The sequence below is a fragment of the Lepidochelys olivacea genome (genome assembly GCF_965140295.1).
Source record: "Lepidochelys olivacea isolate rLepOli2 genome assembly, chromosome: 2".
In the NCBI taxonomy this organism is placed as follows: Eukaryota; Metazoa; Chordata; order Testudines; family Cheloniidae; genus Lepidochelys; species Lepidochelys olivacea.
Window position 1 is genome coordinate 108,302,549 of NC_140412.1, and position 15,332 is coordinate 108,317,880.

General features: G+C 41.3%; 1 long non-coding RNA gene across 7 annotated transcripts in view; it reads right to left on the minus strand.

Annotated features, from left to right (window-relative positions):
• Positions 1-15,332, minus strand: part of LOC311516678 — a 330,542-nt gene that overhangs the window by 226,628 nt on the left and 88,582 nt on the right. For all 7 annotated transcript variants that reach the window (XR_014710477.1, XR_014710478.1, XR_014710479.1 and 4 more), the window contains one exon: positions 2,019-2,091. This is a non-coding gene — a long non-coding RNA (uncharacterized lncRNA). The remainder of the gene's footprint in view (positions 1-2,018; positions 2,092-15,332) is intronic.

A 15,332-nucleotide genomic window follows, 5' to 3' on the forward strand; every position in this document is an offset into this window, starting at 1 on the left:
CAGTCAGTGAGTCAAGGAAGCCCATGACCCCCACTTCGCTTCTGGAAAGTTTTGTTTATTTTAAACCTGCCTGGTAGGCCAAGCCCAATGCCTGTCCAACACTCCATTCTTGTCTGAGGCGGAAGTAATTCCGGCAGGCTGTGTGAGTGCTGGGAGTTATGAAGTGCAGAAGCAAGGAAACTCATTCATTTGAATACTTCGTCTCCTTGCCATAGGGTAGCTCTGCAACTCCCTGCTACCACTGAGCTGGGTTTTAAAACATGTGTTTTGGAACATGAGTGACAAGTTAACCTTTCTGCTGAGCAGGTCAGCCTTCTAAGGTGCCAGCTTTTGTGGCCTTCTGGGGTTTGTGCTGGATCATGCTCATAAGCAATAAGACCCAACAGGCAGTGCATGTTTTTGCAATTAGATCCTTGATAGGTATTTATAGCCACAAGGCCAAAAGCCAAGTTACTTTAACCACCCAAGCAGCACCAAAAATCACACTGAAGTTCAAGGCCTAGGAGGTTCTCATGGCTAATCTGAAATATAGTTCAGCAATAAAGAGAGGAAAACTGGTTGTCGCACCTGTGCAATAGTGCCTATTCAATGTATAAAGGGGACAATCACAAAGCTCCATTTGTGTCCAGCATTCTAGACAAACATGTATTACTGATAATCCTATTATTTAAGAACATAAGAGCACTTGTGCATGTGACAGAATTGGGGTTTAAGTAAATTTATTCAAGCAGAGGGTAATTTATGCCTCTTTCTTCCATGCAAAATATAGGGCTTTCACCACTGCCTTCTATCTTTGGCCGTCTCTTGCTGCAGTTTTGGCTTCTTCCCATGTCAATTTGATAGCTTTCAGTTCTGCTTCTGCTGTATATTTCCAAGTTGTCCTTGATCTATCCTGTCACCTCTTGGCCTGGGGATTCCAGTCCAACACGTGTCTTGTTAAGTTGTTTGGTTCTTTCTTCCATGTGTTTCTACCCACCCACTTTTGTTCCATAATTTCTTGTCCTATCAGTTTCATCCTCCTCCAGAGCAATTCATTTCAGATTTTTTCTGGCTATCTAATGTTCAGAATTTGTCTAAGGCATTTGTTTATAAAACCTGGAACTTTAGATAGTAAGGTCTTGATAAGTCTCCAAATTCAGCACCATATAGTAAGATAGATTTTACAATGGTGCTAAATATTCAAAGTTGAGTTTGGAAGGCCAGGTTTCTGCTTCTCCAGATCAGCTTTAGAGTTGCAAAGGCATATCTGGCTTTTGCTATTCTGCACAAAGAGACATTAGTGATATGTAGGAATACTCTTAAGCAAACCTTTTATAGAAATAAATGTCTTTAAAAGAATAAGTTTGTCACACTTAAGATGACAGTGAATTGTTCACATCTTCAGAAATCCACACATGGCAACAGTGTAATACCTTCTAGAAACCCAAACCATAACGTTTCTTATTGAGGTGATAGGCTTGTGTGTCCAGAGAGGGAGGCACTAAATGTGCAGTTCATCCATGCAGCTGCGCTAGCATTTTCTAAAAATACAGCCACTTATCTGGTCTTTCAACTGAAAGACTGGTGTTTATGACCCCAACTACCTACATGAAAGAACTGGAAGAATATTCAGTGAGGGACAAATTCCACTACATTTCTGTGTACACCCAGACAGGGTCAGCAAAACAGAGCTTTCTACCACAGATCCACCACTTTGGTGTGGCTGAAGCCACTGGATTCCACTTGGGTAGGTGGGTTGACAGAAAGAAAGAAAGAAAAACAGACTGGTAAATCCTTCAGTTATTAATTTGTTGTACCATATATTGTCAGAGTCACCATATTTTTTAAAAAACTTCTCAGGTGATTTAAACAGAAACCTGTAAAGAGCAAGAGATGGAACTTTGATATTTTTCACTGGTATTTTGTTGCTGTAACATAAATACTGCTACTATTGGACTATATCCAGAAAAAATGGAAGGCAAAATTGTGGGAAAAATTAATAAACCGCCACACTAAAAAGCATATAGCCCGTTTCCTACCTGAAGAATATTCATCAATCCTTGCTGTCCTGTGACAGTGCTTCAGCAACCGTGCAAAAGAGATGGCCAATTCCTGTACATTTAAAAGAGAAACACAGGCATGTCATACCATGCAAAACCACAAAACTCTCAAAAGGACACCAATAAACTGATGCAGAAAAATAAAGACTTGCCAAAACTGGTTCATATGTTTCCTTGAAATTATTCTTTTGGGATGGTTCTGTGTTGTACAGCTAATTAAGTGTTTTATTCCACAAATTCAGGCAGAATTGTGGTTAATGAGATCAGGAGGACTTCATTTTGGATAGAAAGCTCAGGGCAAAATAAATGAAAAACAAATCACAATGATTAATAATCATTAAAGCAGAAACCAGCAATGCATTCACCAGATATGTCTGCTATGAAATGGAATAAAAATGAAAGCCACCTAAGATTAAAGATCTCTCTCTGGACACAGTATAGGAGAGAGGCTTGTTCTTGTTCATTTACACTCAAAGCAGAAAAAGCAGCTTTACAGTTCTCATAGGAAAAGAAAGAATGGTTTGCAAATGGCTATATTTTACAGAGATAATGATTTACTTATTCTAAATATGAAACACATGGGTTTTCCTTAAAGCTTTGTTCTATTTTTAATTCCAGTTGCAAAGCTCTATCTTCCTAAACTGTCTTTGTATACAAAATATTTTTGAATTTTGGAGACAACGTTCTCCAGATTTATGTTCTGGCTATAATATTATCACACAAATAAGAAGCTTCTGCAACTCAGAAAAGTGACAACACAGCAGAAAAAAAAAAGTTATTTTTCTAATCAAGTATTAAATTGGTAAAACTACTCAGATTCTACTGTGTTAATGTTAGATACATCTCCTTGATTACTAGAGAGTAACCATGCAGTAAGCTATTAAATTAACCTTGCAGATTCCATGCAATGCAATCCTCTTCCATATTTGCTAGAATGTCTCCTTAAAGCTCGTAGGCAAATTATGCTTTCTAGGGCACTGAAAAGGTACTACTGCATAATATACTTGGGAGGCTGATTTTATGACCATCACTGCACATTTTAATTTAAATAAAACCCATATCACACGTTTCCCCCCCCCCCCTTGTGTACATCACAGAATCATCATGGACTAAGGTGAGACAGTTTCTCACAGGAGGTCCTATCCAATTTCCTAGTAATCTGTAACACATGGAGGAGTGTTCTGCCACTGTGCTACAGCTACTTCTCATAGATACCTCAGCTGTCAGTCTCACCCTAAATAGAGTTAGCAAAGCATCATTCCCTGTACAATCTAAGGGATGTGGCTGCATTGCTCTCAATTATATTTCCGTGTTAGTAAGAAATGAAGCTTAGAAAATCCACTCACAAATACCTGGCTCTCTTTTATAAAGCTTAAAATGAGACTTCTGATACTAGCACCCTTAATGACAGGTTTCAGAGTAGCAGCCGTGTTAGTCTATATCCACAAAAAGAAAAGGAGGACTTGTGGCACCTTAGATTCTAACAAATTTATTTCAGCATAATGCCTACCCAAGATCCATAAACCTGGAAATCCTGGACGCCCCATCATCTCAGGCATTGGCACCCTGACAGCAGGATTGTCTGGCTTTGTAGACTCCCTCCTCAGGCCCTACACTACCAGGACTCTCAGCTATCTTCAAGACACCACTGACTTCCTGAGGAAACTACAATCCATCGGTGATCTTCCTGAAAACACCATCCTGGCCACTATGGATGTAGAAGCCTCTACACCAACATTCCACACAAAGATGGACTACAAGCCGTCAGGATCAGTATCCCTGATAATGTCACGACAAACCTGGTGGCTGAACTTAGTTATGGGTGAGGACAAAGTCACAATTGGGGGCAATGTATACCTTCAAATCAGCAGCACTGCTATGGGTACCCGCATGGCCCCACAGTATGCCAACATTTTTATGTCAGACTGAGAACAACGCTTCCTCAGCTCTCATCTCCTAATGCCCCTACTCTACTTGCGCTACATAGATGACATCATCATCTGGACCCATGGAAAAGAAGCCCTTGAGGAATTCCACCATGATTTCAACAATTTCCTTCCCACCATCAACCTCAGCCTGGACCAGTCCACACAAGAGCGAGATCCACTTCCTGGACACTACGGTGCTAATAAGCAATGGTCACATAAACACCACCCTATACCAGAAACCTACTGACCACTATGCCTACCTACATGCCTCCAGCTTTCATCCAGACCACACCACACGATCCATTCTCTACAGCCAAGCTCTACGATACAACCGCATTTGCTCCAACCCCTCAGACAGAGACAAACACCTACAAGATCTCTATCAAGCATTCTTACAACTACAATACCCACCTGCTGAAGAGAAGAAACAGATTGACAGAGCCAGAAGACTACCCAGAAGTTACCTACTACAGGACAGGCCCAACAAAGAAAATAACAGAACGCCACTAGCCATCACCTTCAGCCCCCAAATAAAACCTCTCCAATGCATCATCATCAAGGATCTACAACCTATCCTGAAGGACAATCCATCACTCTCACAGATCTTGGGAGACAGGACAGTCCTTGCTTACAGACAGCCCACCAACCTGAAGCAAATACTCACCAGCAACCACACACCACACAACAGAACCACTCACCCAGGAACCTATCTTTGCAACAAAGCCCGTTGCCAACTGTGTCCACATATCTATTCAGGGGACACTATCATAGGGCCTAATCACATCAGCCACACTACCAGAGGCTCGTTCACCTGCACATCTACCAATGTGATATATGCCATCATGTGCCAGCAATGCCCCTCTGCCATGTACATTGGCTAAACTGGACAGTCTCTACGTAAAAGAATAAATGGACACAAATCAGACATCAAGAATTATAACATTCAAAAACCAGTCGGAGAACACTTCAATCTCTTTGATCACTCAAATACAGACCTAAAAGTGGCAATTCTTCACCAACAACAAAAACTTCAAAACCAGACTCCAACGAGAGACTGCTGAATTGGAATTCATTTGCAAACTGGATACAATTAACTTAGGCTTGAATAAAGACTGGGAGTGGATGGGTCATTACACAAAGTAAAACTATCTCCCCATGTTTATTCCCCCCACTGTTCCTCACACCTTCTTGTCAACTGCTGTGGCCCAGCTTAATTATAACTACAAAAGGTCCCCTCCCCACCACACACACTCTCCTGCTGGGAATAGTTCACCTTACCTGATCACTCTTGTTACAGTGTGTATGGTAACACCCATTGTTTCATGTTCTCTGTGTATCTAAATCTCCCCACTGTATTTTCCACTGAATGCATCTGATGAAGTGAGCTGTAGCTCACAAAAGCTTATGCTCAAATAAATTTGTTAGTCTCTAAGGTGCCACAAGTCCTCCTTTTCTTTTAGCACACTTAAGAGTATTTTCATTTAAGGTTGAGGTTTTAACTCCCTCTGGCCAAAGCAAGAACATTTAGAGTTGTAACTATTCTTAACAGGCATCATGGGCGGTGGGTATAATAGCCAGGGAAGGCTTAGCCTTCCCTGGAGTGCCGCCAACCTGCCGCCTGACACCTGGGTCATGGTGGCCCTGCCCCTTCTGAGACCCCCACCACGTCTTCCACTCCACACTCTCCCTCCCCAAAGGTCCCCACTGCTCGCCACGTCCCTCCTCCTTGGGACAGGGAGAGGCAGTGGCCGGTGGAGTGAGGCGGCTTGGCCAGGCGCTCTGGGGCTGGCAACTTCATGGGGGGGAAAGGGGAGCCTTCAGGGGCGGGAGGAGCTGGCGCTCAGGGCACTAGCAGCTCGGTCCTGGTGGGGGGCAGCAGCTTGGCAGGGGCAGCCTTCAGGCCTGGCAGTTTGAGGGGCTGGCCTGGTGCTTGGGGGGCCAGAGGTTTGTCCAGGCACCGGCAGCCAGCAGTTTGTCCAGGGGAGGGCCTTCAGGGGCGGGAAGAGCTGGAACTCAGGGAGCTGGCGGCTCGGCCTGGTGCTGGCAGCCAGCAGCTTGTTACCTTGCTACAGTTTCAAGCTCAGTGTGAAAAATCACCTCTGGTGCTCTTCCCAAATTTGGAGACTCCAGGAGCACATGAAGTCCAAGGATAGTGACCACAGACAATCACAAGTACAAACTTTTTCTGTACTACAAGTTTTATTAAAGCAATAAGTAATATTACAATTACCCATTCATATAGAAATCCTACAAAAACCCATGCAGTGACTAAGACTGTAGCCTTATTCACATCCTCAGAAGATATTCTAGGTTCTGATGGATCTCTCAGATGATCATCAGTAGAGGGATGGTTCCTGTTGGGGTTTCCTGTGGGGTCTTGACTTTTATCCAACCAAGGAACCTCTTTTATATATTGTTCTCACTACACCTAACACATATGCATGAGGGTTGAAACCCTCTTTTCCTTATTTGTACTTCCACACACCATGAATATTGGGTTGCCCCCTTTTTCATAGGTTGTTTCTTAGTTCCTCGTATTCTCATTAGCATCTATGAACAACATGTACTCTGCGGTCAGGAAGGACATTCCATGATGTTACAATCAGATGTCTTGTGATCTTGGACAATAAATTGCAGTTTATTGCAATCTAGTTTTCCATAACATTACTGTAAAACAATGTGCCAATAGGCACCCTTGTGACCTTACTGCCATAGGGTTATTCCTAGGTCACCCACTCACAAGCATTTTAAAGTCTATGGCCTAATCTGACTAAGCTAAAAATTTTACAGGCCTCAGCCTTTGTATTCCAGGCCATGCTTTTTTTATATTATATTAGAGTGACCAGATGTCCTGATTTTGGGGTCTCTCTTATATAGGCTCCTATTACATATCTCCCCCCCCACCCCCCATATCCCGATTTTTCACACTTGCTGTCTGGTCACCATATTATGCACACACACACACACACCCTATTACCTTACCAGACCGCTGTGACTTCAGCCACGGCTGCAGCCAGGGCTGTGGGTGCACTGCCCCTGCTCATCCCTGTGACTGGGGCTGTGCTGCCCTGCAGCTGGGGCTGCGCTATTGGAATTTACTATCTTTTGACTGCTTGGTTACTCATACCAAACAATGCATTCACAGTAGTTTTAGGCATTTAAATTCCTGCTTCGTTTTTTCTGAGAATAAGGGAAAGTAGTATTACTGCCCCCTGACTTTACCTCAATCAAGCAGTCCTATATCCAGAAGGACTTAAGTGAGGCCTCCTTAGCTCAGTAGTTAACTGAGCATAAGCCAAGGCTGAACATTCACTGCAAGATCACTATGATTGTACATTTTTCATCACCGTCCACATATTTTAATCCCAGAAAGGAAAATACTGAAGGACCATATTCTCAATCTGCTTTATGGCCTATTTGCATGGACTTAGGTGGCATAGAGGAACCATAACCCAGATACAAATAACCAGCAGAGAATGCCCCGTTGAAGGGAATTCTCTGTTGCTACTTCCTCTGCTTCCCACTCTGGGCAAATGAAGTGAGTTGGAGAAGGGGCAAAGTGTTTTGGGGTGATTTTTTTTTCATTTGTTTTTTAGGAGCTTCAGAGAAGAGCTCTGCCAAGTCAATCCTCCACTTTTGCAGGGTCCATTAAGGACCCTGACATTTGCAGAATTTACAAGCTAGTCTGGAGCAACTCTGACAGAGCTGATGGAAGAGAAGTTCCGAGGTCTGGAGATGCAGGTAGACTCTATGATGGAGTTTCAAAGGGGACTCAAGCAGATGGAGGGAAGGCAAGAGAAGACTGAAAGGAAAACTCAAGTCTTCCAGATGCAAGCTGGACTGGAGAACACTGGAGGGTAGACTGATGGGTCAGAAAAGTGGCCAGTGGAGGCATGTGTCTACAAGAACCAGACAGAGAAGACCAGCTAGTGAAGGAGAAATAGAACTCAGGAACAGATTTGCTGAGTTTGAAAATGGAGAAGGGGCATAACAGCCAGTAACAGAAGATGGGAGGGCATGAAGGAAGAGGAGAGTCACTAGTCCTACAAGAAGGGAAGAGTCAATGGAAATAGCCAGAGTTTGAAGCCCCGGGACAGTGGATGACTCGTAAGATTGCAAGGGAGAACAAAAGACGAGAGGACTTGCTGCAACACCAGGAACAAACAAGTCAACATAACTGTTGATTCCCTACAAAGAAAAATGGACAGGCCTGTCACAGAGCTGATCCAGAGAACAGAACCGTGTGCTATCTTCTGGGAGCAAAGATACAGGATGTGGACCTGAGGCTGAAGACAGCCCTAATGGGTGCAGGAAAGAATCCACTGATTGTCCTTCATGTGGGAACAAATGATATTTCTAGATTCTGGCTGAAATGCATCAAGGGAGATTATGCCAGGCTGGGGAAGACATTAAAGAAACAGAGGTTCAGGTGATCTTCAGTGGGATTCTATCTGTCCCTAGAGGAGGAGAATGAAGGCAAGACAAGATGATGATCAACAGATGGCTCAGGCAGTGGTGCTACTAGGAGAGCTTTGGGATGTTCAACAACTGGGAGTCACATTCATGAACAGAAGATTGTTCTCATAGGATGAGAAGGAAATAGACTTCTGGGATTGAGGTTGGCACCACTGATTAAAAGAGCTTCACAGCTAAGTATTCAGAGAAGCCAGTTGAAGATGCTCACGTAACCTCCACTGCTGAATCTAATATTGACCAGGAAGAAAATTAAAAAGGATATAGCAATGAAGAAAGGAACAGCAGTGGGTAGGAGAATGGACATCAAGAGGAAATTAACACCAATCCCAGTGATGCTAACAGACAGGTAGGTGACACTGGCAGTAGAATGACTGTACCTAATTGGGTGAGAATCTAGGCAAAGCCAAGCAGAAACAACCAAGATGTTTGTACACCAATGCAAGGAGCTTGGGTAACAAAACTGAGGAACTAGAACTACTGGTGCAGGAAGTGAAAGCAGATATAGGATTAACAGAAACATGGTAGAATAGTACAGGTACTGAAAGATGTGTGCTGTTCAGAAAAGGCAGAAATAAAGGTAAAGGTGGTGGAGTAGCATTACATGTTAATAAGGTAATCTGAAAAGAAATTAGAAGTGATGGAATGGATAAAACAGAGTCAGTTTGGGTCAAAATCACTTTGGGGAAGAAAGCTACCAAGGGCTCCTCTGGGATAGTGCTTAGGGTATGCTACAGATCCCAAGATCCAATTTGGATATGCTTAGAGACTGGATATTTTAATGAAATAAAAACTGGCAATTTTCTGATTATGGGAGACTTGAATTTCCCAGATATAGATTAGAGGACAAGAGTTACTAATGGTAGGGCCCAGATTTTCCTGAATGTGATAGCCAATAGATTTCTTCACTAAATAGTCACCAAACCAACAAGAGGAGATGCCCATTTTGAATTTAGTATGGGTATGTAGTGAGGACCTCATAGAAGAGCTGGTTGTAGAGGACAAGCTTGGTTCCAGTGATAGTGAGCTAATTCAGTTTAAGATAAAAGAAAGGATAAGCAAGGAATCTACTTCTTGGAGGTCAAGAAATATAGGGAACAAGTAACGGCCAAATGCCAAGCAGAGTTGGACCTGGCAAAGGAAAGTAAAATCAATAGTAAAAGTTTCTATAGCAATATAAACAAAATGAAAACAACGCAAGAAGTGGAACCGCTAAGAACGGAGGATGGGGTGGAGATTAAAGATAATCTAGGCCTGACCCAACACCTAAATGACTACTTTGCCTCAGTTTTTAATAAGGGTAATGAGGAGCTTAGAGGTAGTGGTGGGGTGGTTAAGTGAAATGTGAATATGGAAACCAAAAATTATCTCAGAGGTGGAAGTCAAGCTTAATGGGACCAAATTGGGGGGCCCAAATAATCTCCATCCAAGAATAATGGAACAGGCACATGAAATTGCCAGACCAATAAAGTTTCATTAAAAATCCTGGCTAAACTCCGAATTGCTAATATAGTATCTATTTTTAAGAAAGGGGCAAAAAAGTGAAACCACACTCCTGTTAGTTTGACCTCAATTGTATGGAAGGCCTTGGAACAAATTTTGAAAGAGAAGACCGTTAAGGACATAGAGGGAAGGACATAGAGGGAAATGATAATTGGGATAAAATACAACATGGTTTTACAAAAGGTAGACCTTGCCAGACCGCCCTGATTTTTCTTTCAGAAGAAAAGAGATGTTTTTGACAAAGAAAATGCAGTAGATCTAATCTGCCTGGATTTCAGTAAGACATTTGATACAGTTCTACATGGGAAATTAATCAAATTGGAAAAGATGGGGGTGAATATGAGAATTGTAAGGTGAATAAAGAACTGGGTAAGGGGAGACTATAGCGGATCATACTGAAAGCTGAACTGTCAGGCTGGAGGGAGGTTACTAGTAAAGCTCCTCAGGGATCGGCCTTGGGACCAATCTTATTTAACATTTTCATTTATGACCTTGGCACAAAAAGTGGGAGTGTGCTAATAAAATTTGCAGGTGACACAAAGTTGGGGAGGTATAGCCAATACTGACGAAGATCGGAGTATTATACAAGAAGATTTAAATGATCTTGAAAACTGCAGTTAAAAGAAATGGCATGAAATTTAACAGTGCAAACTCATGCATTTAGGGACTAACAACAAGTTGGAAGTGACCAAGGAGGCAAAAGACCTGGGTGAATTAGTCATCTTGTGATCAACCATGAAATGCCAATGTCATGTGGCTGTGACAAAGGCTAATACAATCCTAGGATTCATCAGGTGAGGTATTTTCAGTAGAGTCAGAAGTGCTAATGTCATTATACAAGGGACTGGTGAGATCTCATCTGGAATACTGTGTGCAATTCTGGTCTCCCATGTTTAAGATTAATTCAAATTGGAACAGGTGCAGGAAAGGGCTACTAGAATGATCAGAGAAATGGAAATCCTACCTTATAGAGGAGATTTAAGGAGCTTGGCTTGTTTAGCCTAACCAAAAGACAACTGATGAGCGAGAGGATTGCTCTCTATAAATACATCAGAGGGATACATACCAGGGAGGAAGAAGAGTTATTTAAGTTAAGTGCCAATGAGGACATGAGAACAAATGGATATTAACTGGCCATCAACAAGTTTAGTCTTGAAATTAGACAAAGGTTTCTCACATTCTGAGGAGTGTAGCTCTGGAACAGCCTTCCAAGGGGAGCAGTGGGGGGCAAAAAAACCGTAACTGGCTTAAAGACTGAGCTTGATAAGTTTATGGAAGAGACTGCCTACAATGGCATGTGGCCCATCTGCAACTACTAGTAGCAAACATCCATAGTGACGGGGACACAAGATGGGGAGGGCTCTGAGTTAGAGAGAATTCTTTCCCAGGTGTCTGGCTGGTGAGTTTTACCAATATGCTCAGGGTCTGACTGACTGCCATATTAGGGGTCAGGAAGGAATTTTCCCCTGGGTCAGATTGGCACAGACTTTGGGAGAGTTTCACCTTCTGCATCATGAGGCATGGGTCCCTTGCAGGTTTACATTAGAGTAAATGGTGGATTCTCTGTAACTTGAAGTCTTTAAATTTTGATTTGAGGACTTCAATAACTAAGTCAGATGTTATGGGTCTATTACAGAAGTGGGTGGGTAAGGTTCTGTGGCCTGCAATGTGCAGGTCAGACTAGATGATCACGATGGTCTCCTCTGGCCTTAAAGTCTATAAACCCTAAGCAACACTGTGGATCCCTGGTTCTCAGGCCCAGCTCCACCATAGTCCACACCCTGATGTCCCTTCTCCCCCCTCCACCCCAATCTTCCCTGCCCTAAGCAGAGTTCTCATGAAGGAGAGACTCTGCCCCATTGTTTCAGGCTGTCTGGAGACACTTAGTTCTCATAGTCTCATCACAAGGATTAACTTCATCACCATGTATGCTGGAAGATTTAAAATAAAATTTAAAAAACAATTAAATATGATATGAAAGCTTAGTTTGAGGAGCACAAGATGGTATTCTTTAGGAAAAGTAGTCTTACCCAGCTGCTGTGAATTGTCCCTGTTCAGTCCCTGACTGTATTTTCAAAGTGAAGAAAGAATCTTTATGAAATTATTTAAACCATAAGAAGATATTTTCTTATATATATATATATATACACACACTAGTGTGTGTAATAATGAAATGAAGGACATTGCCTGCAAATGATTTTTTAACCCCTCTTATGCCTGGATTCAAAGCTATAGTATATGACCCACTAATATAACACAGCAGGATCTCCAGACTTAGGTTCAAAGAATTCATTTTACAAAATAGAAGCCAACTACTGTAAAGTTATTTTTCCTGTATGCGTCAAGTGCAACCTCCACTGTGAGACCATCTCTCATGGAGAGAGAACGGACAAAATCAGTCACTGAATTTCTTAGTTCATTCCTGGACCCCTGCTAAGCAAACATTACAAATAAAAGCCAAGATCTAGCTGCTGGGCTCAGTTTATGAAATAACTAAAGGAACAACTTGCAATCATCTAATATATTTCTCTTGGGATCTTATTTGCATGAGGTTTTCCTAGAGGTGAACAGTCAGCTAGAACTACAAAAGCACCTGGAATCGCACCAGTTTATATGTAGAATGGCATGAAACCAAAACATAACCAAGCCCTCATCAAAATAAAATAAAATGGCAAAGCCTTATACAAAGAAAGTTTCCATGGCATATTAAGCTCATTTAAAATAACTATACCTTTATTATGCATCTCAAATCCACAAAGCAAAGAATTCAGAGCTAAAATTAAAAATCTGGACTCAAGCTCTGGGCCAAATTCATCCTTGATGTAAGCCTATTAAAGACAGGAGTTAAGATAGGAATTAATTTCTGCTTAATGCAATCCAGTTCTCTCCTGCCCTGTACCTTCTGTAGGCATTTATGCATTTGCAAAGTTAATACGAAGTCGCTAGCAGTAAGTCGCTATTAAATCAGCATTCCACATTCATTTAAACCTGTGATAGAATTTTATACTCACTTTTCACAGGTGTAAACAACTACAAGGTATAAGGGAGCAGAGAATCAGGACTACTGAAGTGCCATACTTGAGTTTTGTACAATTTGTTTTAAAAAAGGTACATTGAAAAGGTATATTAAAAACGGTAAATCTGAAACAAAGCAGTGGTGAATCATACACTGTATGTATGAAAGATCACTCAGTAGCCTAAATCCCATGAAGAACTTATAAGAGAGCAAGTTAAAGCATGAGTCACTAACGATACTCAGTCTAAACAATGGATCATCTAGTTTTTATGGATTTAAGTCAAAGACTTCAAAAACTATTTTTGCATTTTTATAGATTAATTTCCATAGGTATTTTTCATTAGTATTAAAAAAGAAAATTCCTCAAACAGTACTCCAACATAACTAGCCTCTTAAAAACTCCTTAGATAAATATTTACTTGATTCAGACTAATGTCTTTTGGCCAAGTATGTATTTAGAGACTTTTAAAGCTTGCATTAACAACCAGATCACGTTTGTATGTATTCAGGGGCTTTTCAATAAAGTATGTATTTGACCCATCAATCTGATCAATGTGAAAATGCACACCAACTTATTTTTAGATTATATTGAAATGTGTAGTTCTATTTCTCTCATCATTGAGCATCATTGCCACTTTTCAGACCTTAATGTCTTTTCAATGAATTGTTTCTCTAATTTAAGTATCAAAAGGACAGATCCTAATTAAATGCAAAAATTCAAGGGAGTGTGTTGGGGGGGGGGATTTGAGCACAGAGAACTTCTGAAGTCATGAAACTTCTAGTTCCTGCCCTTCTAACAACTTTTAAAGTGCTGAAACCTACTTAAACTTTAAGAAAAGGAATGAGATTCGCTACTGAATTATAACTATTGCAAGTTTCACATTAGAGCACATTACAGCTAAATTAAAGCCCCCTTGGAAAAAAAGTTTCCTAATGGAAACTTTGACAAACCTTTAACTGTACCAGCATGAATAGGGCACTACTAAAATTGTAGCATCTGTACCAACCGTCTCAAAATAGAGGGATTTGGGTAATCATGATCTTTAGTGTCAAAATGATGCCACAAATTTCAATTAAGCTAATCCCATTAAGATCTAATATTGTTATCCTTCTGAAATGAAAATACATTTAATTCAATCATAACAATGACAAGCATTCTCCCTCTGCCATTTCAGTACTCCTTTATTGAACCCTTTTAGCTTAACCAGAATATGGGGAGGTCATTTGACTGGGATGGTTACTTCTGTTGCCAACTCCCTCTCCCCACATACCTATAAAGGACATATTGTCCTAAATGAGTATAATCATTTCTGCACAGTTGCTGCCAGCACTGTGTTCCCAAAGAAAGACTCAATTTTGAGAGATTCTGGTCAGTGTCACAGCTAAACCTGACTAAAGAGGCAGGGAGGTGTAGCGGATAGAGCACTGGGCTGGAACTCAGCTGGTTAAGATCACTCCCTCACACAAAGGAATCCATATGCAATGTGGGGCAAATCCTGTTCTCTGGAGGGTGGTTTTCATGGAGAAGGCCAACGGTTACATACCTCCTTTGTTGCAGTGGACAGGGTATGCAGGAACAGGGGTTCTGTAGCTACACAGATACTTTCATTCACCCCTACAACTAAGTTGCTTGTAAGAGCTATTTTATAAAGATCTTTTTTTAAAATTTGAGAGAAAAGTAGTATTGTATCTCCATCATCACCAGAAAAAGACAAATGGTGCAGTATCTGCTTCAATATTTCTCTTGTACAAAATAAATTTACATTAAGTTTTTCCAACAAAACTAATTCCCACAAGGTGAACAAATACCCAAAACAGGGACCCAACAATAAACCAAACACAGGTACTTAATCTTCAGAGACTATTCTAAAACAAACTAGTAAAACTGCCCCTTTTCTCCATAGCTATTTGCTAGAGATGGGCACTTTGGATGTTAAAAAATGATCAGTTTTAAAAGAGGAAAAACAAATGGGCTTCATTAGAGTTGACAAAGTTCACCAGCCCATTTTCAATTGTGGCACTCTTTGGAACAAAGCACTTTATGACAAGAGATTTTACCTGCACAAATCTAACAGAAAAAATATTTTGTGCAGAACTGATCAAATGTGAAAATTACTAAGTTTTCTCTGGAGCGAAGGCTACATCACTTCCACAGTATCTGACAGCTGAGTGACTGGGCATTTTTTCATTATCCTGTCCATCTTACCACAGAACATTCACCCAGACTTGCTGTTACTGTCTCTGGCCTTCTGGTAAGTTTACTTTAGGCTTTTACATTTTTTCCCCTATTTTGATGTACACCTCTCTCTGCAAGAGGCCAGGAAATTATGTCATATCTTATCCGGCTTCTCCCAGGGCATCCATGGTCCTGCA